Raw genomic sequence first — 21,755 nt, forward strand, 5'->3', positions numbered from 1 at the left:
AAAATAAAAATTTCATGGGTGATTTTGATGCATAGTCACTTGAGAACGAAGCTCTGTGTAAACAATTCCCCTAGAGTTGTATAAACTGGTGGTACAAGGTCAAACAGATGACAAAGGGGCAAAGATAGCAAGAATACAGAAGATTCAAATAGCCCAATTAACAAGTTCAATTTAATGGAGAAACAGAACTGTGCACTCAGTAATTGGAAACTACACATTTTTTCAAACATACATTAATAATTACCAAAATTGTACATGTAATGGGGTATTAATCAAACCTCAACAAATGTAAAAGAATGATCAGTACACAGATCATATTTCCTATCAATAATGCAATTATATTAGATTTGAACAATAAAAACTTTTTTTTACTGAAAAAGCCCTACATGTTTAGACATGAAAAATACACACTTCTAATATACACAATTTGACTTAGGTCAAAGATAAAATCATAATAAATATTAGAAAATGTTTAGAGTGGAAAAATGAAACCACTAAATATTGAAGTTTGTAAAATGCAGATAAGTGGTAATTCAAGAGAAACTTGAAAGTTTAAATGCTCATATTAGGAAAAAAGAAAATTTGAAAATCTATAAACTAAGAATCCAACTTAAGAAATTTGAAAGTGAATATCAAACTACAGACAAAGAAAAAGAAAAAAGAAATACAATGCATAGTTAGTTTTTTAAAAACTCACTTGAAAATGTTCAGAAAGATTGAATAAAGAAGAAATAAAATCAGTATTAAGAATAAAAAAAGGAGGGCATGCCAAAATATATAATAGAGATTAAAAATTAATAAGGTCACACAATGGTACTTTATAAACTTGAAAAAGGAAGCAAAATTACTAGAAAGTAGAATTCATTAAAATTGAGTCAAAAAGGAAAAAATAAATTAACAAAATTAAATCAGAGACTAAAATATTTCTACACTGAAAATACAAAAACAAAAACAACGGCAACAACAACAAAAGACTGACAGTTTTGCATTTGAATTCTACCAAATACTTAAGTAACAGACAATTCTAAGAGTATACATATTCCACTAGAGAATATAATCTTATTTTATAGGAATAATAACAAAGCCGTGTGAGGACAGTATAAGAAACAAAATTATAGGCCAATCCCACTCATGAATTGGGAGCAAAAGTCTGAAAAATTTTTCAAATAAATTCTTAATATATAAAAAGATAATGTATCATATCTGATATGAATTATCCACGAAAGCATGGATAATTTAACATTAGAACACCTGTTACTGTATTTCACCACATTAAGGACTAAAGGAGAAAAACACGTCAATAGATACAGAGAATCTATCCATACTATTCACATGTAGTCAGAAATAAAATCCCTAGAAAACTAGTAATAGATGGAAGCTCCTGAATCTCATAAAGGATATCTATCAATAACTGATTGCATGTAAGTTATTCACTTATAAAAATCTAGAACTGTTTCCTTTAAAATCAGAAGCAATATACGTAGCTTTCAGTGTGCCTCAGCCACTTGGAAATAGCCAAATAGAATGTAAAGATCAACTCTATGACACTTAATTCAAGAAGGAAAATGGAAATTCACCAGGATAGTGAAGGACACATCAAACCTCGTGTAGAGAAGGTGGCAAAGCAGCCACTATACGGTGTTTCGCTGACAAAGTGAGTGAAGCCTCGGTACATGAGAGGAGTAGCCACTCTCCCGGTGTGGCTCTCACTTTTCACTAGGGATCGGTGCAACCCAGGCCAAGGGAGAACACCCTGTTTCTCCCAAGCCCAGGAATTAGCATGGGGAAGGGCTGAAAGACACAGAGAGGGAAAGATAACTAGGAAAATCTGCAGGCATTTTCCCAGACATAGACTGAGAGAAGGACGCCATTTTTAATCTGGGATCTTACAGTCAATGTTTGGCAATGGTGGCCACTGCAGACATTTTAGTCTTCGGCCAGAGATTAGAGTGCTTGCTCTGTAGCAGGGGAAGGACCCCCACAGTCAGAACTGAGTGGCGAATGTGGAGAGTGCCCCAGCAGTAGGCATGGAATTAGGCTCTTTCCTGTTGCAGGACTGGAATGGGAGGAGAGTTATGGGAGAGAGAGAGAGAGATGGGAGATAAAGCGATGATTCTCCTGGGTGGTGTGACTTGGAGTCAGGGACAGCTTTGCCACGTGGAACCAGTCTGCATGTGTCATTGCTGGGTACCCCAGTCTGCTCCCTTGATCATTTGTGGGAGAGTGCTCCACCAGCTCTGTGGAGAGGGAGGGAGGCAGATCCCATTTGCTTTGAGATCCAATCCTTGTGAGGACAGCCCCTAAGGGTGAAGGGGGGGAACAAAACCCACCAAAGCCCAAGAAAACAAGAGCACAGCACCAGCTGCTAAAGGGTGCAAAACCAAAGGCCAGGAACAGACTTGGAGTGGGGGTCATCTCTTGACCCCAGCCCTCCTGGCAAATGCACTGTTGTGGATGTGGCAGCAGCTCTTCTCATTAGATTTCTGAGTGTGGGCTGAAAGAGGCACTTATTGGGCTTTTCCAGTTGCTCCACCTCTGCTGAACACCAGCTGTGCTGAGGGAGGGTGATTTTTGACTTCTCCCTTAGCACCCCCATCTGGACTGAGGGTGAATGGATGCAGAGTAAGTCTCCAACTGTCTCTTACTCTTAAGTCCCATGCACTGGACGGCAGCCTGTATTACACCATCAAGCAAAAATATATTCCTACACCAAGCAATGTCTGAGAAAGCCAACATAGTAAACTCTCTGAAACCAAGGAACCCATATAGAGCTGTGGGCCTCTGAGAGTACTCAGAAATGAAGCCTATCAGTCATATACAACATACACCACAGTCATACCCTCAAGAGAAAAAAGGATAAAAAAATCAAAAAGTCCCATCCAAATGACAGAAAATTAAAAAAAGAAATGTCAGCTCCCTCAGATAAGAAGGGACCAGTGCAAGAACTCTGAAAATACAAAAAGTCAGAGTGTTTTGTCACCTCCAAAGGAACACAATAGCTTCCCAGCAATGGATCCTAATCAAAATGAAATGTTTGAAATGACAGATTCATAACTCAGAATATGGGAGGCAAGAAAACCTAATGAGATCCAAGAGAAAGCTGAAATCCAACACAAAGAAAACAGAAAAATGATCAGGATTTGAAAGATGACATAGCTATATTAAGAAAGAATCAAACAGAACTTCTGGAATTGAAAAATTTACTATAGGAATTTCAAAATACAACAGACTAGAGAAAGCAGAAGAAAGAATTTCAGAGCTCTGAGACCAGTCCTTTGTATCAACCCAGTCAGACATGAATAAAGATAAAAGAAACAAAAGAATTAACAAAGCCCTTGAGAAATATGGGATAATGTAAAGTGATCAAATCTACCACTTACTGTCATTCCAGAGAGAAGAAGATAAATTCAACAACTTGGAAAACATATTTGAAGATATAATTCAGGAAAATTTCCCCAGTTTTGCTAGAGAGGTTGACATGCGGACACAAGAAATCAAAAGAACTCCTGTAAGATACTATACAAGATGCATCCCCAAGGTACATAATCATCAGACTATCCAAGGTCAACACAAAGGGAAAAATCTTTAAGGTGGCTGGAGAAAAGGGCCATATTACCTATAAAGGAAAACCTGTCAGACTAACAGCAGACTTCTCGGCAGAAACTTTACAAGTGAGAAGAGATTGAGGGCACATTTTTAGCATTCTCAAATAAAATAAATGCCAGCCAATCACTTCATTTCTCATCAAAATAAGCTTCACAAATGAAAGAGAAATAAAATCTTTCCTAGACAAGCAATTACTAAAGGAATTTGTCACCACCAAACTGGCCTGAGAAAAGGTGCTTAAGGGAGTTCTAAACATGGAAGCAAAAGAATGACACCACAAAAGCACATGTAAGCACATAGTCCACATGCCTTATAAAGCAACTACACAATTAAGACCACAAAGCTATTAGCTAACAACACTACAACAGGTACAAAGCTTCACATATCAATATTAACCTTGAATGCCAATGGCATACACACTACATTTAAAAAATACAGAGTGGCAAATTGGATTAAAAAAACTTAATCTTTCTACTGTCTTCAAGAGACCTATCTCAGATGTAATGACCCAAATAGGCTCAAAGTAAATGGATGGGAAAAAAATCTATCATGCAAACGAAAAATAAAAGAAAAAGCAGAGGAGGTCACTACTCTTGTAATAGTTAAAATGGACCTTAAACAGCAAAAAACTGTTGTGGGAGAGTGCTCCCACAGAAGGGCATTATTACACAATGATAAAGAGTTCAATTCAGTGAAAAATTTAACTATCCTGAATATATCTGCACCCAACATTGGAGCACCCAGGTTCAAAAAACAATTACTTATTGACTTAGGAAAAAGATTTAGAGAGCCAAACAATAATAGTGTGGTCTTCAACACCCCAGTGACAGCATTAGACAGATCACTGAGGCAGAAAATTAACAAAAAAAATTCTGGATTTAAATTTGACACTTGACCAGTTGGACCTAATAGACATCTACAGAACACTTCACCCAACAACCACAGAATATACATTATTCTCATTTGCACACAGAACATGCTCTAAGATTGACCACATACTTAGTTATAAAGCAAGCCTCAATAGATTAAAAAGAAGAAATCATATCAAGCCTATTCTCAGACTACGGTGGAGTAAAAATAGGAATCAATACCAATAGGAACTTCAAATTCACACAATTATATAGAAACTAACCAACCTGCTCTTGAATTAGTTTTGGATAGACAACAAAATTAAGGCAGAAAGCAAAACACTCTTTGAAATGAGTACATCTAAACAAGGAGGTAAAAGGTCTCTAGGAGAGACACATCATACCAAAACCTCTGAGAAATTACAAAAGCAGTATTTGGAAGAGAGTTTATAGTGCTAAATATCTACATCAAGAAGATAGATCTCAAAATAACAACCTGACATCACACATAGAAGAACTAGAAAAAAAAGAAGAAACTAATACCAAAACCCACAAAAGAAAAGAATTAACTAAAATCAGAGCAGGACTAAATAAAATTGAGAAAAAAAATACACAAAAGATCAATAAAACAATAGGCTGATTCTTTGAAAGCACATACAAAGCACTGATGGCTAGATTAACAAAAAAAGAGACAAGATCCAAATTACTACAATCAGAAAGGACAAAAATGACAACTTACAACTGATCCCACAGAGACTATTACAAACACCTCCATGCACACAAACTAGAAAATCTAGAGAAAATGAATACATTTCTAGAAACATACAACCTCCCAAGATTAAATTAGGGAGAAATTGAAATTGTGAACAAATAATGAACTCTGCAAATGAATCATTAATAAAAACTTACCAACCAAAAAAAGCCCTGGACCACATGGATTCATGGCTTAATTCTACCAGACATACAAAGAAGAGCTGGTACCAATCCTACTGAAAACCAGTATCATCCTGCTACAAAAATCTGGCAAAGACAACAAAACAAAAACACTACAGGCCAATATCCCTGATGGACATAGATGTAAAAAATCCTTGCTGGGGGTGGGGATTACACCTATAATCCCAGCACTTTGGGAGGCCAAGGGGGGTAGATCACCTGAAGTCAAGAGATCCAGACCATCCTGGCTAACATAGTGAAACCCCATCTCTATTAAAAATACAAAAAAATTAGCTGGGCGTGGTGGTGCACGCCTGTAGTCCCAGCTACTCAGGAGGCTGAGGCAGGAGAATCTTTTGAATCCGGGAGGTGGAGGTTGCAGTGAGCCGAGATCGCCCCACTGCACTCCAGCCTGGTGAAAGAACAAGACTCCGTCTCAAAAAGGAAAATAAAAATCCATAACAAAGTACTAGCAAATTTAATCTAGCAGCACATTAAAATGTTAATTCACCACAAGCAAGTGGGCCTTATTCCTGGGAAGCAAGGTTGGTTCAACATATTCAAATTAATAAATGTGACTCACCATAAAGAGAACTGAAAGCAAAAACCATATGATCATCTCATTACACACAGAAAAAGCATTTGATGACATCAAATATCCCTTCGTGGCAAAAACCCTCAACGAAGTAGGCATTGAAGGAACATACCTCAAAATAATAAAAGCCCTTGTGACAAACCCACAGCCAACATCATACTGAATGGGCAAAAGCCGGAAGCATTTCCCTTAAGAACTGGAAAAAGACAAGGATGCTCATTCTCACCACTCCTATTCCGCATAGTACTGGAAGTCCCAGCCAGAGCAATCAGATAAGAGAAAGAAATAAAAGCCATCCAAATTAGAAAAGAGGAAGTTAAATTATCTCTCTTTGATGATGGTATGATTGTATACATAGAGAATCCTAAAGATTCTGCCAAAAGACTCCTAGACCTGATAAAAGTCTTCAGTAAAGTCTCAGGATACAAGATCAATTTACGTAAATCAGTAGCATTTCTATATACCAATAAAATTCAAACTGAGAGCCAAATTAAGAAGGCAATCCCATTTACAATGCTCACACAAAAAATAAAATACCTAGGAATACATCTAACCAAGGAGGTAAAAGATCTCTGCAAGGAGATCTACAAAACACCGCTGAAAGAAATAAGAGATAACACAAACAAATGGAAAAACCTTTCATGCTCATGAATTGGAAGAATCAATATAGTTATAATGTCCATATTGCCCCAAGTAATCTACAGATTCAACACCATTCCTGTCAAACTTCCAACACCATTTTTCTCAGAATTAGAAAAAATAATTCTAAAATTCATATAAAACCAAAAATGAGCCTGAATAGCCAAAGTAATCACAAGCAAAAAGAACAGAGCCAGAGGCATCATATTACCTGACTTCTATACTATACTACAAGACTTCCAAACTATACTACAAGGCTACAGAAACCAAAAGAGCATGGTCATGGTGCAACAATACACACACAGAACAATAGAACAGAATAGAGAACCCAGACATAAAGCCTCACAACTACACCCAACTGATCTTTGACAAAGTTGACAAAAATAAACAATGGGGAAAGACCTCCCTATTCAATAAATGGTGCTGAGAAAACTGGTTAGCCATATGCAGAAGAATGAGATTGGCCCCTCCTCTCTCACATATGTAAAAATTAACTCAAGATGGATTAAAGACTTAAATGACCAAACTATAAGAATCCTAGAAGTAATCCTAGAAAATATTCTTCTGGACACTGGCCTAAAGGAAGAATTTATGGCTAAGTCCTCAAAAAAATGCAACAAAAACAAAAATGGACAAGTAGGACCTAATTAAACTAAAGAGCTTCTGCCCAGCAAAAGAAACTATCAATGGAATAAATGGAAAAGCTACAGAATGGGAGATAATATTTGCAAAATATGCATCCAACAAGGGACTAATATCCAGAATCTAAAAGAAACTTAAACAAATCAACAATAAAAAACTCCAAATAACCCCTTGAAAGGTGGGGGAAGACATAAACAGGTACTTCACAAAAGAAGACATACAAGCAACAAACAAACATATGAAAACATGCTTATGATCACTAATCAGCAGAGAAACGCAAATCAAAACCACAATGAGATACCATTTCACACCCGTCAGAATGGCTATTATAAAAAAATCTAAAAATAACAGATGCTAGTGAGGCTGTAGAGGAAAGGGAATGCTTACACACTATTGTTGAGAATGTAAATTAGTTCAGCCTCTGTGGAAAAAAGTTTGGAGATTTCTCAAAGAACGAAAAATAGAACTACACTGTCACTCAGCAATTTCATTACTGGATATAAACCCAAAGGAAAATAAATTATTCTACCAAAAAGACACATCCGCTCCTATGTTCAATTCAGCTCTATTCACAACATCAAAGACATGCAATCAACCTAGGTGCCAATCGACAGTAAACTGGATAAAAAAAATATGTGGTACATATACACCATGGAATACCACACAGCCGTAAAAAAAACAAAATCATGTCCTTTGAAGCAATATGAATGCAGCTGGGGGCCATGATTCTAAGCAAATAAACAAAAACCCAGAAAACCAAATACTTCATGTTCTCACTTAGAAGTGGGAACGAAACATTGGACACCCATGCTCATAAAGAAGGGAAAAAGCAGACACTTGAGACTAATAGAGGGTACAGGGAGGGAGGGGAGCAAAACTTGATAAACTTCCTTTTGTGTACTATGTTCACTGTTTGTGTGACAGGATCAATAGAAGCACAAACCTCAGTATCACAAAATATACCCTGTAACAAACCTGCACATGTAACCCCGAATCAAAAATAATAAAACAGATATCAACTTAGAACAATTGTGTTGAGATAGTTGATTGTCTATATGGCAAATAAAATTAGATTCATTAATTATACAGTTCACAATGATAAATTCTAGGGAATTAAATACTTTAATCAGACAGGAAGTGTTTAAAAAACTTCTAATAAGAAATATGAGAACATTATGAATTTGAGTTAGAGAAACATTTTTTAATCAAGACACAAAAAACACAAACTGTAAACTTGATTGACTGCAGTAAGATTAAGAAGAACATAAAGAGGAAGAAAAGACAAGTTATAAACTAGGAGAAATTACTTTTCATAGATATAACTAACAAAATATTAGTATCAGAAAATGCAAAGAACTCCCCAAACTCAATATAATTTAAACAAAGAATTCCATAGAGTGAAATAATGAACAAAAGATACAAATAGATTACAGAAAAGGAAATGCAAATAGCTAATAAAATATGAAAATATATCCAAACTCAGTAGTATCTAGGAAATACATATTAAGTACAATATAATATAATTTATATCTTCCTGAATGGCAAAAGTTAATGTCAAATGATGCAAATAACTGGTAAGAATGTGGAGCAATGCTAATTCTTATATACTGTGGAAGGGAGGTTGATTTGGTAAAACCACTTTGGAAAAAACTTCGGCATTATCACTTGATCTTAGCCAAAAGGCCGAGAAGCGATAAAAATTTGGTATTATCTAGTGAAACTGAAGATTAGCCTTTCCCTATGCCCTGAGCATTTCTTACAGAATGGGAGCACCTTGTGTACATGCAAGAGGAGCCAGGCACGAGGATCCTTCACAGCTGTGTTATTTGTAATATCAGGAAATTGTAAATGAATATCAATTCAGAGGAAAATGAAAATGTTATGATTATACAAAGAAATATTATAATACTATAGCAAAAAAGAAATATATTACTTAGATGTATCTCCAGAAAAAAGAAGCTCCAGAAGAACCCATTTGGAACAACATAACTTTTGTAAATTAAAAACAAAACAAAACAAGAGTAAACAAAATATTAGGATATGCACATATATTAAAACTGTGTAGAAAAGCAAAGCTGTGGTAAATACAAAAATTAGGAATATGAGAATGTAGTTACCTGTAGGTGGGAGAGAGAAAGATACAATTGCCGATTTTCATATATAAAATGTTCTGTTTCTTAAATCTGGTGGTGAGTTCATGGGTATCTAACTGCTATGTCTTATCTCTTTCATATGTGTAATTATTTAAATATAAAACATATTTGAAGATAAAGTATTAAATAAATGACTCAGTCAGTTATATTTCTAGGTTTTGTTTTGTTTTAAAAAGCAGCTCCAAAGCTAATGCAAAACATGTTATGCCAATTTTTAAGGCAGGTAGAATGAGTCAGAGTGTAATGTTCCTGCCCTTACTTAGAAAACAAATCCATTAAATATCTATAGTAAAGGCCTTCAACAGTCCGCATTTAGTTAAAAGTCAATAGATTGCTTGTTTTTGAACTCTGAGCTTAAATTCTCCTCCTAATCACATTAATTTAATTTCCTGAGACATTTTCTTTTTAAAATAATTGTTATTGTGTGTATTTAAAGTGTACAACATGATGTTATGAGATACATGTAGATAATAAAATGGTTACTGGAGTGATGCAAATTAATATAGCCAACATTGTGGCTTCTAAGCCACATTTACTTGTTTTTTCTGTTTCTGTTTCATTTCAGGACACTTTGATGGCTCCCTACATCAGTCATGGAACATAGGAACCACGCTAGGTATTTCAGTAGTGAGTCCTTCTCTTCCCTCCACCTTTACAGTTTTCTTCTTGTGCCTTCTATTGGTAGAACCTAAAAGGAAACAGCTAGCCAAGATGACATTTTATTTCTAGGGTTTTACCTCCAGCATCACAAAGTGGAATATCAGAGGGTGGATTTGAAGCTGTGAGAATGTAGCTTACTGACGATCATGCTTTCCCTGTCTTTAGGCTTCAAGAACTGGACAACCTCAGAGCTTAGCTATGGGTCCATTTTGCCCCCTGTCTATCCTCTCTTGTTATGGAATCTCATCCAGTCTCATGCTTTCTATATCATATAAAATGAAACAGCTCCCAAATGTGTTTCTCCAGCTTTCACTTGCACTCCAGACTAGTATACCATCTACATAACTTGACAACTCTATTTGGATGCCCAAAAAGCAATTGCAAACTCAATATTTACAAAATGGAATTCTTGTAGTTTCAAACCTGTTTCCCTCTTCTCAGTTAATATCACCACCATTCACACAGTTTTTCAGGCAAAACACCTAAATGTAATTCTTGCTTTCTTCCTTTATATCACCCCATTCAACCTAATCAAAATTCTTGAGGTTTTACCTCCACAATACACTCAGATCCCTCATTTTCACCCAATGTGCATGGCCATGGCTGTGATACAAATTGCTTTTCACATAGACCACAAAGATAGCTTTTCAAACATTCTCCCTTGTTTGGTTCTTCATTCTTCACCCCACTTCACCCCGCTTCTCACATAGCAGCATAAGTGATCTTTTAAAAATATCAAGTATATCATGTTGTTTCCCCACTTAAAATCTTCAAGGATTTCCGTTAACAGAACAAAAAAGGCATCTGTGACCCCACATGACCTAGACCCTACATCTCCGTGATCATCTCACACGGTTCTCCTTCTAGCCCACTGCTTTCTGGCCCCACTGGCCAGGATGCCCTGTCAGTACAATGCATGGCTGGCTCTGACTATCCTACAGATCTGAGTTTATTTATTTATTTATTTATTTATTTATTATTTTTTTGAGACGGAGTTTTGCTCTTGTTGCCCAGGCTGGAGTACAATCTCGGCTCACTGCAACCTCTCCTTCCTGGGTTCAAGCGATTCTCCTGCCTCAGCCTTCCAAGTAGCTGGGATTACAGGTGTGCACCACCATGCCTAGCTAATTTTTGTATTTTTATTAGAGACAGGGTTTTGCCATGTTGGCCAGACTGGTCTCGAACTCCTGACCTCAGGTGGTCTGCCCACCTCGGCCTCCCAAAGTGCTGGGATTACAGGCATAAGCCACCGCGCCTGGCCCAGATCTGAGTTTAAACATGACTTTTTCGCAGAGGTCTTTCCTTATGATCTGTGTAAAGTTGCCCCCTTGCCTTCCAGTTACACCCTATCATTTCATACTATTTACGGTCTGTTAATAATTGTACTTGAAGTTTTTTTCCACGTGTTTCATAGCTAGACTCTAACATCTGTGTGGGTAGTGACCTTGTCTGTCTTTAAACCACTGCATCTCCAGGATCTATAACAGTGTCTAGCACATAGTGAAGTTCAATAAACATTCGTTGAATTAGCAAGGCCCATGAGAGCAGTCCAGCTTTCAATCATTTCCATGCTCATTGTTCAGGGTAAACTCAGTAAAAAGTAGACCAACATGTGAGGGGGATCTCATATGTTAAAAGAAAAACAGACCAGTTAAATTTAACAGAAGTTCAATTGAGCAAGGAATGATTGGTGAATTGGGCAGCCCTACAAACCAGAGTAGGTTCAGAGCAACTCAGGTGCTGCTGCACGGTCAGAGGAGATTTATAGACAGAAAAAGGAAACTGACATATAGAAAAAAAGAAGAAAGGTAGAAAAACATCTGCACTGGTTACAGCTCAGTGTTTGTTTGCCTTATGTGATCACGGTTTGAACAGCTGGCCACCTTTGGTCAAAATTCAGTGATTGGTACAGGAATAGGTTATAGTCTGTTTACACAACCAGTTTGGTTACAGTTCACTACTTATGGAGAAACCTTTAGTACAAACTTAAAAACAAGGAGGCAGCTTTAGGCTAAACCTAATTTAACTCATGACATGGCAACATGTTCAATTTTCTAAAAATGAAGGCAGCATGAAACTCTCTTATGCCTAGAAAGTAGATTAGAAAGGTTTGCTCTGCAAGTGGTGCATCCAAAAATATCACCACCAGTCTCCCAGATACTCAACCATTTACAACTATTAACTGCTGGCCACCCTCTCCGACCAGAACTGCTGATGAAAACTAGCTGGCTGGAGCCAGGTCACTTCCCTGCATCTAGATAGAGAGTTCATGGTCTTCATTCGATTAAAAGAGGCCACACAGACCCTACTGCTAATAGCCACTTCTGACACTAATTGGTTCTGTTCTTTTCCAGTGGTGGCCTAGAACAGACTGGCACTGGAAAAGAACAACTGACAGACCCTGGAGTCCAGTAGCTTCAGGCTTACATGCATTTTTTCCTGCTTGTTTTCCTGGCATCTCTGAGTTTCAGTTTCCTCATTTGTAATGTGCCAATACTAATATTTATATCATAGGATGTTTGTAAAGATTAAAAGAAATAAAATGTGTAAAGTGTCTAAAAATGTCTGGCACAAAATAGGAATGAAATTGCCAGGAATTATGTAAAATTAATCTCAGGATATTTAGAATTTAGGAGTAAGCTCACAATACTAACCCCCTCTTTTGCTTCCCTTTGTATGATGAAAGAAAAATATCTTGGGGCCCCAAAATCACTAAGCTAAAGGGAAAATTCAAGCTGGGAACTGCTTAGGGCAAACCTGCCTCCCATTCTATTGAAAATCATCTCTCTGCTCACTGAGATAAATGCATATTTGACTGTCTCATTTGGAAAGGCTAGTCAGAAACTCAGAAGAATGCAACCGTTTGTCTCTCACCTATCTGTGACCTTGAAAGGCCCTCCCCTCTTTGAGTTGTCCCGCTTTTGCTTCCAGTTGTCCTGCCTTTTGGGCTGAACCAGTGTTCATCTTATATATGTTGATTGATGTCTCATGTCTCCCTAAAATATATAAAACCAAGCTGTGCTCTGACCATCTTGGGCACATGTCAGTCAGGACCTCCTCAGGCTGTGTCACGGGCGTGTGCATCCCCAACCTTGGCAAAATAAATTTTCTTTCTTTTCTTTTTTTCTTTTTCTTTCTTTTTTTATTTGAGATAGAGTTTTGCTCTTGTTGCCCAGGCTAGACTGCAATGGCGCATGATCTCGACTCACCACAACCTCTGCCTCCCAGGTTAAAGAGATTCTCCTGCCTCAGCCTCCCAAGTAGCTGGGATTACAAGCATGCACCACCACGTCTGGCTAATTTTATATTTTTAGTAGAGACAGGGTTTCTGCATGTTGGTCAGGCTGGTCTTGAACTCCTGACCGCAGGTGATCCACCAGCCTCCGCCTCCCAAAGTGCTGGGATTACTGACGTTAGCCACTGCGCCCGGCCAGACTTTCTTAATTAATTAAGACCTGTTTTAAAATTTGGGGGTTCACAGTATTCACTAGAGAGGAAAAGTTCTCCCTTTCTGTGCTATCTTCTCTTTGCTCCCCAGCATCTCTTCTTTGCCCTTGTCCACTTTGCTCTTGACCGGAGAGGCTGTATGGGTCACACCACCAGCCCCTTATCCTGTGGTTGAGGCAGATGTGGAGCACTGGCAGGGGCAGGGGATGGGCATGCATTCCTCAGCTCTCTCCCTGCAGGATGGCCAGAGGGGCTGCATCCTTCATCCGCAGGTCTCAGCTCTGATACTGGATCCTCTGCAGGGCATCCTCTCTGCCTCTGAGTTGCTGTAACTGCTCCTTCCTCTTGCTTCTTCAGCCAAGAATCAGTAACTCCACTTTCTTAAGGTATTATACTATTCTTCCCCTTGTGGTTTCTGTAAACTCTGCTAACACCCTGGTCAACAGTCCCGTTTTTAAGCTTTCTGAATTATTCTAATCTGGGCATGTCATCTATTTCTGCCAGAATTAGGCTGGTGGAAACAGCCACTAGTGTGTTGTCAGACATAATTACATACTCTGGCCTGAACACACACGTGTGTGTGTGTGTGTGTGTGTGTGTGAGACAGAGTCATGTGGTTGTTTCTTATTATTCCCCTTGTGGGGACCAGGGATCACTGAGTCCACTACTGCCCCACTCTAGATGTGCCCATTTGGCCCATTGTTGCCACCAGCCATCCTGACTGTGGCCTGGGTGGGTCTCTGCCATGAACGCATTCATTTACGGCTATGACTCTCTGCTTTCAGCTATGTCTCCAATTTGCCATTTGACAAAGGTCCTAATCTGAGCAGGAACTTTCAGCTTCCTGGTCTGGGGACAACACTAGTGCTGTGGGTCTCTGGGTCTCTAACACTCGTAGAATGAGATGTCAGCTGCTTTCTCAGCTGAAAAACTCCCTTGGGCTCTACTTCTTTCTCTGTGCAATTCTTCCAGGATGGGAAGCAAAGGCTCTGTTCACTTTCCAGCTGCTTGCATGTTTGCCAGGTCTGTGGAACCACTGGGGCTGCCTAGCAGCAGAGTGAATGGAAAAGAGGCCTGCGTGGTGGGATTCTGGTCTTTCTTGAGTAGATGGCTGTATCTAATAAAGCTGGGTATTTGGTGGTAAGAGTCATAGGTTGCTGTTATTTAATAAATACCAATCCCATCCAGAGGCAGCTCTAATATTCTGGCTGAAAGCATTATTCTTAGTTCCTTACAGATTCAAAATTGCTGACTTTTTAACCACTAGAAAAAAATGTTAAAGAAGCTTCTAAAAGCTTTCCTTTGTTACCACCAAGACATATTTCTAGCCTCTAAAACACAGAATAAAATGATAAAATCTCCATTCCGTGGCTAAACTCTCCACCTGGCTTCCCTTAACTCTTGAGTCTGAACTCTGTACACTTCCTCCATCAGCCACAGCCACACACAACTGCTCCCGATGTCCAGACTTACCCACCACAGCATGGGTACCACAGGAATTCTGCTGAGTTACTAGTTTTTTAAAAGCTCTGACTTTAATAGGAATGCTACGCTAGGAAAGCAGAGAATTACAGTGGGCAAATACGACCATTTGATATGGTCTTAGGGACACTTTGGAGAAATAAGATCGGGCTCAGATGGTGGTTAGTTGCATCATAACTGGCGAGCCAGTGATATTCAAGGCTTTACTTCATTAAATGTCAACGTTGGGGGAGGCCTCTGAGAAACTGCTCCTGGGTTCTTCCCCCTCTCCCATCTTGTTCAAAAGACTATGACAATGTTAAATAAAGGTCTAAAAGGATGTTATAAACATTACCTATGACATAAAATTAGAAGGCATAGAAAATATTTGGTTGACAGAAATAGTATCCAGATGTCCTCAATTGATAGTAAAAATGAGTTGAAATATGCAAGAAAGAAAACACATTCAGAATGTCAATTGTAAACACAAAACTCACAGCCATATACACAGTAAGACAGTAACCTCTAATAGCAAGGCACAATCTGTTGGGAATTGCCACTAACCACAAAGCAAAGAAAACTATTTTGAAAAACTCCTATCCCAGTTTGGCCTCAGGATGTGACTACTTAATAAAAGGTAAGAAGACTCTTTATAGTGCCTTCACTGTCTGCTTTTTCACTTATATACTAGGTTTGACCAAATTTGAAAACATCTGAGCAGTCACTGTCAATTTCCTGCAAGGAGGCTGACTCCGTGTGGTCAAACAGTCAAAAGTTATTGCCTCCTCCTTACATTTTTCTGTATCAGTGCCAAAAACTCAAATGGCTCCAGGGCCTAGGCAGGCAATATGTTGAGTGAAGTATGGAAGAGAGGGAGGTGGGAACTGAAATGAGCTGAAGATGCTAAAAAATTCATGATTGCTGTCCAAGTCTGGCAACCACTCTTCAGTTCAGTTGTCACCGTCTTTGAATATGGGCACACTCTTATCAGATAGTCTCTTTTAGTTTATACTAAATCTGTTAATTATTAAATGCTGGCAATATATTTGATTTCTTTATTTTTCTCATTTGTTTTTTCTTTTCTTATTGTGGCAAAACATACACAGCATTAAATGTACCATCATAAGAATTTTCAAGTGTACAGTTCTGTGGCATTAAGTACATTCACACTGTTGCACAGCCATCACTACCATCCATTTTCAAAACTTCTTCTTCTTCCCCAACTCCATTAAATGATAACTCCCCATCCTCCTCTTCTCCAGCCCCCAGGGAACACCATTCTACTTTCTATCTCTATGACTTTGACTACTGTACATGCCTCATGTAAGTGGAATCATGCAATAGCTATTTTTTTGTGTGTTTGGCTTACTTCACATTGCATAATATCTTCAAGGCTCATCCATGTAATAGCCTGTGTCAGAATTTTATTTCATCTTAAAATTATTATTTTTATTCTCTGTAAGGGTAGAGTATACATAAGGTAAAATTTACTACTTTAACTTTTAAAAATTATTATTATACTTCCTGTTTTGGGGTACATGTGCAGAATGTGCAGGTTTGTTACATAGGTATACATGTGCCATGGTGGTTTGCTGCACCCATCAACCCATCTTCTACATTAGGTATTTCTCCTAATGCTATCCCTCCCCTAGCCCCCAACCCCTTAACAGGCCCTGGTGCGTGATGTTCTCCTCCCTGTGTCCATGTGTTCTCATTGTTCAGCTCCCACTTACGAGTGAGAACCTGCGGTGTTTGGTTTTCTGTTCTTGTGTACTTTAACTATTTTTAAGTGTGTAGTTCAATAATATTAAGGACATTCACATGGTTGTGTAGCACATCTCCAAAACTTTTTCATCTTGCAAAACTGAAACTCTGTACCCATTTGGCTACTCCCTGTTTCCCTGTTGCCTCAGTCTCTAGCAATCACTATTCTACTTTTTACTTCCACAAGTTTGATGACTCAGTTCTAGATACCTCATATATAAGTGGAATAATACAGTATTTTGACTTTTTGTGACTGGTTTATATCACTTAGCATAATGTTCCCAAAGTTCATTCACGTTGTATGTGTCAAAATCTCATTCCTTTTTAAGGAAGAATTATGTTTCATTGTACAGGCATACCTTGAAGATATTGAGGATTTTGTTCCCAATAAAGTTAGTATCACAATAAAGTGAGTCACACCGTATTTTTGGCTTCCCAGTGCATATAAAAGTTATTTTTATACAACACTATAGTCTATTAAGTGTGCAATAGAATTGTGTCTAAAAAACAATGTATATACCTTTATTAGTTAGAGTTCTTTAGAGGGACAGAACTAATAGCATAGACGTATATATAAAGGAGAGTTTATTAAGGAGTATTGACTCACATGATCACAAGGTGAAGTCCCACAATAGGCTGTCTGCAAGCTGAGGAGCAAGGAAGCCAGTCTGAGTCCCAAAACCTCACAAGTAGGAAGATGACAGTGCAGTCGTCAATCTGTGGCTAAAGATCCAAGAGCCTCTGGCAAAACACTGGCATAAGTCCAAGAGTCCAAAAGCTGAAGAACTTGGAGTCCGATGTTCCAGGGCAGGAAGCAGGCAGCATGGGAGAAAGATAAAGGCTGAAAGACTTAGCCAGTCCAGTCCTTCCGTGTTCCTCTGTCTGCTTTTATCCTAGCCATGCTGGCTGCTGATTAGGTGGTACCCACTTAGATTGAGGGTGGGTCTGCCTCTCCCAGTCTACTGACTCAAATGTTAATCTCCTTTGGAAACACCCTCACAGACACACTCAGAAACAATACTTTGCATCCTTCGATCCAATCAAGTTGACAGTGTTAACCATCACAAGTGCACCCTTGTCACCTTGAACCCATACACATATCCTGAAATCATGCATTATCTACAAATAATAAGAATAATAAGGTGATAATTATACCTAACATAATACAGTTATCCTTTATACGGCCAGAAACGCACCAATTCCTGCCCCAAATGCTATTATATAAAGTTAACAATACTTAAAAAGCTGATATGAAGTCTTATTTCACATGATAAAGGAAAAAGAAAATAAAATGAAGATATTTTCTTAGTACAAACACAAACATGTCCTTAACAAAGCAAGGAGGAAATATTCATGACAATTATAGTCCTCGTTTCTGCAGCTGGTCACGTGGTCATAGCTGGTATTGATGACTACCTTCTTCTACTACCCATTCTGTATTCCCTCTGCCTTCAGTAAGCACCTCGGCAAGTCGTGACTTTTTACCAGTGGAGTGACCCAAACCTTCATTCTTGAAGGGTCTGGGCCATTTGTAGTCCTGCCTGGATTGGGTTGTTGTAGTTTCCCATTGACCTTAATCACAGGACATGGTAATACTAAGAGATGCCCTAATGGATCTCCTGTATTCCATGCATACTCTTCCTCACCTCCATTGTGGAGTGGTAGACTGTTTTCATCTTGATAGTCCGGATTGATCACTCCAGCCAACACTGTAATCCCCTTCTTAGCCTGTTGACTTAGAGGTAGGAGGAGCCCAAAGTGGCCAGGTGGCAATCTTAACTTCCAGTTAAATGAAATCGTTGTTGTGTCTCCTGGTGGCAACATTCCTCCCTCTGGAACTAAGACCTCTAGGCCAGCAAAATGTAATGTCGCAGGAAGAGGAAGCAAAAATTTTGCTAGTGGGTCACTAGGGGTGATAGTGAATGGTGCCACTTCCACTTCCATCCCTTGATTCCTGGACCTGTGAATCCTGGCTATGGGAGAAACAGTACCCTATATTGGATGCTGATTCAGAGCATACATAGACATCCAGAGAACTTTGCCCCAGCCCTGCTAAATATTGTCACCTAATTGGTGTTGTAATTGGGATTTCAAAAGGCCATTCCACTGTTCTATCAATCCAGCTCCTTCAAGATGATGGGGAACATGGTAAGCCCAGTGAATTCCAGGAGCATGAGCCCACTGCCACATTTCTTCGCCATAAAGTGGGTGCCTTGGTCAGAGGCAATGCTGTGTGGAATACCATGATGGTGGATAAGACATTCCGTGAGTTCACAGATACAAGTCTTGGCAGAAGCATTGCATGCAGGATAGGCAAACCCATATCTGGAGTAAGTGTATATTCCAGTGAGGACAAACCCCTGCCCTTTACATGGTGGAAGAGGTTCAATATAATCAACCTGCCACCAGGTAGCTAGCTGATCATCCTGAGGAGTGGTGCCATATCGAGGGCTCAGTGTTGGTCTCTGTGGCTGACAAACTGGGCACTCAGCAGTGGCTGTAGCCAGGTCAGCCTTTGTGAGTGGAAGTCCATGTTGCTGAGCCTATGTGTAACCTCCATTCTTGCCACCATGGCCACTTTGTTCATGTGCCCATTGGGCAGTGACAGGGGTGGCTGGGGAAAGAGGCTGAGTGGTGTCCATAGAATTAGTCATCCTATAGACTTGATTATTAAAATCCTCCTCTGCTGAGGTCATCCTTTGGTGAGCACTCACATGAGATACAAATATCTTCACAGTTTTTGACCACTCAGAGAGGTACATCCACATAACTCTTCCCCAAATTTCTTCGTCACCAATTTCCCAATTTCCCAATCATGCTTCTTTCAATTCCCTGACTGTCCAGACAAACCATTGGCTACAGTCCATGAATCAGTATATAATCGCACATCTGGCCATTTCTTCTTCCATGCAAAGTGCACAACCAGGTGCACTGCTCGCAATTCTGCCCACTGGGAAGATTTCTCTTTGATGCTTTCCTTCAGGGATGTCCTAGAAAGGGGCTGTAGTGCTGTAGCTGTCCACTTTCTGGTGGTGTCTGCATATTGTGCAGAGCCATCAGTAAACCAGGCCTTTGTCTTCTTTCCCTCTGTCAACTGATCATAGGAAATTCCCCATGATGCCATTGGTGCATGCTTGGGGAGAGAAGGCAGGGTGGCAGAAGTGGGGATCATGGGCATTTAAGCCACTTTCTCATGTAACTTACTTGGACCTGCTTGAGCCTGATCACATATAACACTTCCATTTGATGATGGAATGCTGCTGTGCATAACCCACTTTATGGCTAAATGGGTCAGAAAGCACCCAGTTCATGATAGACAGTTGAGGCTGCATGGTGTTTGATGATCCATAGTTGAACGTTCAGTTTCTATCAAAGCCTAGTAACAGGCCAAGAGCTGTCTCTCAAAAGGAGAGTAGTTATCTGCAGAAGATGGCAGGGCTTTGCTTCAAAATTCTAGAGGCCTCTTCTGTGATTCACCTATGGGGGCTTGCCAAAGGCTACAAACAACAACTCCATCTGCCACTGGCAGCTCAAGCACCATTGGATCTGCTGGGTCATATGGCCCAAGTAGCAGAGCAGCTTACACAGCAGCCTGGACCTGTTGCAGAGCCTTCTCCTATTCTGGACCCCACTCAAAACTGGCAGCCTTTAGGGTCACTCGATAAATGGGCCAGCCAGAATAACACACCCAAATGAAAAACATGTTCCCTCCAAAATCCAGATAGGCCCACTAGGCGTTGTCTTTTTTTCTTGATTGTATGAGGAGCCAAATGCAATAACTTATCCTTCACCTTAGAAGGAATATCTCGACAGGCCCCACACCACTGGACTCCTAGAAATTTTACTGAGGTAGAAGGTCCCTGAATTTTAGTTGGATTTCTTTCCCTTCCTCTGGTGCACAAATGTCTCACCAATAAGTCCAGTGTGTTTGCTACTTCTTACTCACTGGATCCAATCAGCATAACGTCATCAATATAATGGACCGATGTGATTCCTTGTGGAAGTGAAAAGCCATCAAGCCCTCTCCGAATAAGATGATGACACAAAGCCAGAGAGTTGATATATCCCTGAGGGAAAACAGTAAAGGTATATTGCTGGCCTTGCCAGCTGAGGACAAATTGCTTCTGGTGGGCCTTATGGACAGGAATGGAGAAAAAGGCATTTGCCAAATCAATGGCTGCATACCAGGTCTCAGGAGATGCATTAATTTGCTCAAGCAATGAAACCAAATCTGGTAGAGCAGCTGCAATTGGAGTCAACACTTGGTTAAGCTTACAATAGTCCACTGTTCATCTGTCTTCTGCACAGGCCAAATAGGAGAGTTGAACAGGGATGTGGTGGGAATCACCACTCCTGCATATTTCAAGTCCTTGATGGTGGCACTAATCTCTGCAATCCCTCCAGGGATATGATACTGTTTTTGATTTACTATTTTTCTAGGTAGAGGCAGCTCTAATGGCTTCCATTTGGCCTTTCCCACCATAATGGCCCTCACCCTACCAGTCAGGGAGCCAATGTGGGGGTTCAGCCAGCTGCTAAGTATGTCTATACCAATTATGCATTCTGGAACTGGGGAAATGACCACAGGATGATTCTGGTGCATTGTCAATGTGCAGTAATAGTTTGAAATTTTTTTTTCTGAGCAGTTCTTATTAACAGTGGGTTTAAAATATTTAGTAAATCATGTGGTAAACAGATGTGCCATTATCCAGGCTTTGTTGTTTCATTTATAAAACACAGTCAGAGTAGATTTAGCATAATTCTTCAGGATCCTAGGATTTTCAGAATGGTAAACAAGCATTGGCTTCAACTTAGATTCACCAGCTGCACTAGCCCCTAATAAGAAAGTCAGCCTGTCCATAGAATCATTGAAGCTAGGCATTGACTTCTCCCCTCTAGCCATGAAAATCCTGCATGGCATCCTCTTCTGATGGAAAGCTGTTTTATCTACATTGAAAATCTGTTGTTCAGTGTAGCCACATTTATCAATGATCTTAGCTAGATCTT

General features: G+C 39.4%; 1 pseudogene; it reads right to left on the reverse strand.

The window, feature by feature from the left end:
* The window catches only part of LOC129393137 (uncharacterized), a 96,819-nt pseudogene extending 75,468 nt beyond the window's left edge, over window positions 1–21,351 (reverse strand).
* Between the last annotated feature and the right edge of the window lie 404 nt (window positions 21,352–21,755).

Source organism: Pan paniscus, chromosome 8, assembly GCF_029289425.2.
Source record: "Pan paniscus chromosome 8, NHGRI_mPanPan1-v2.0_pri, whole genome shotgun sequence".
In the NCBI taxonomy this organism is placed as follows: domain Eukaryota; kingdom Metazoa; phylum Chordata; class Mammalia; order Primates; family Hominidae; genus Pan; species Pan paniscus.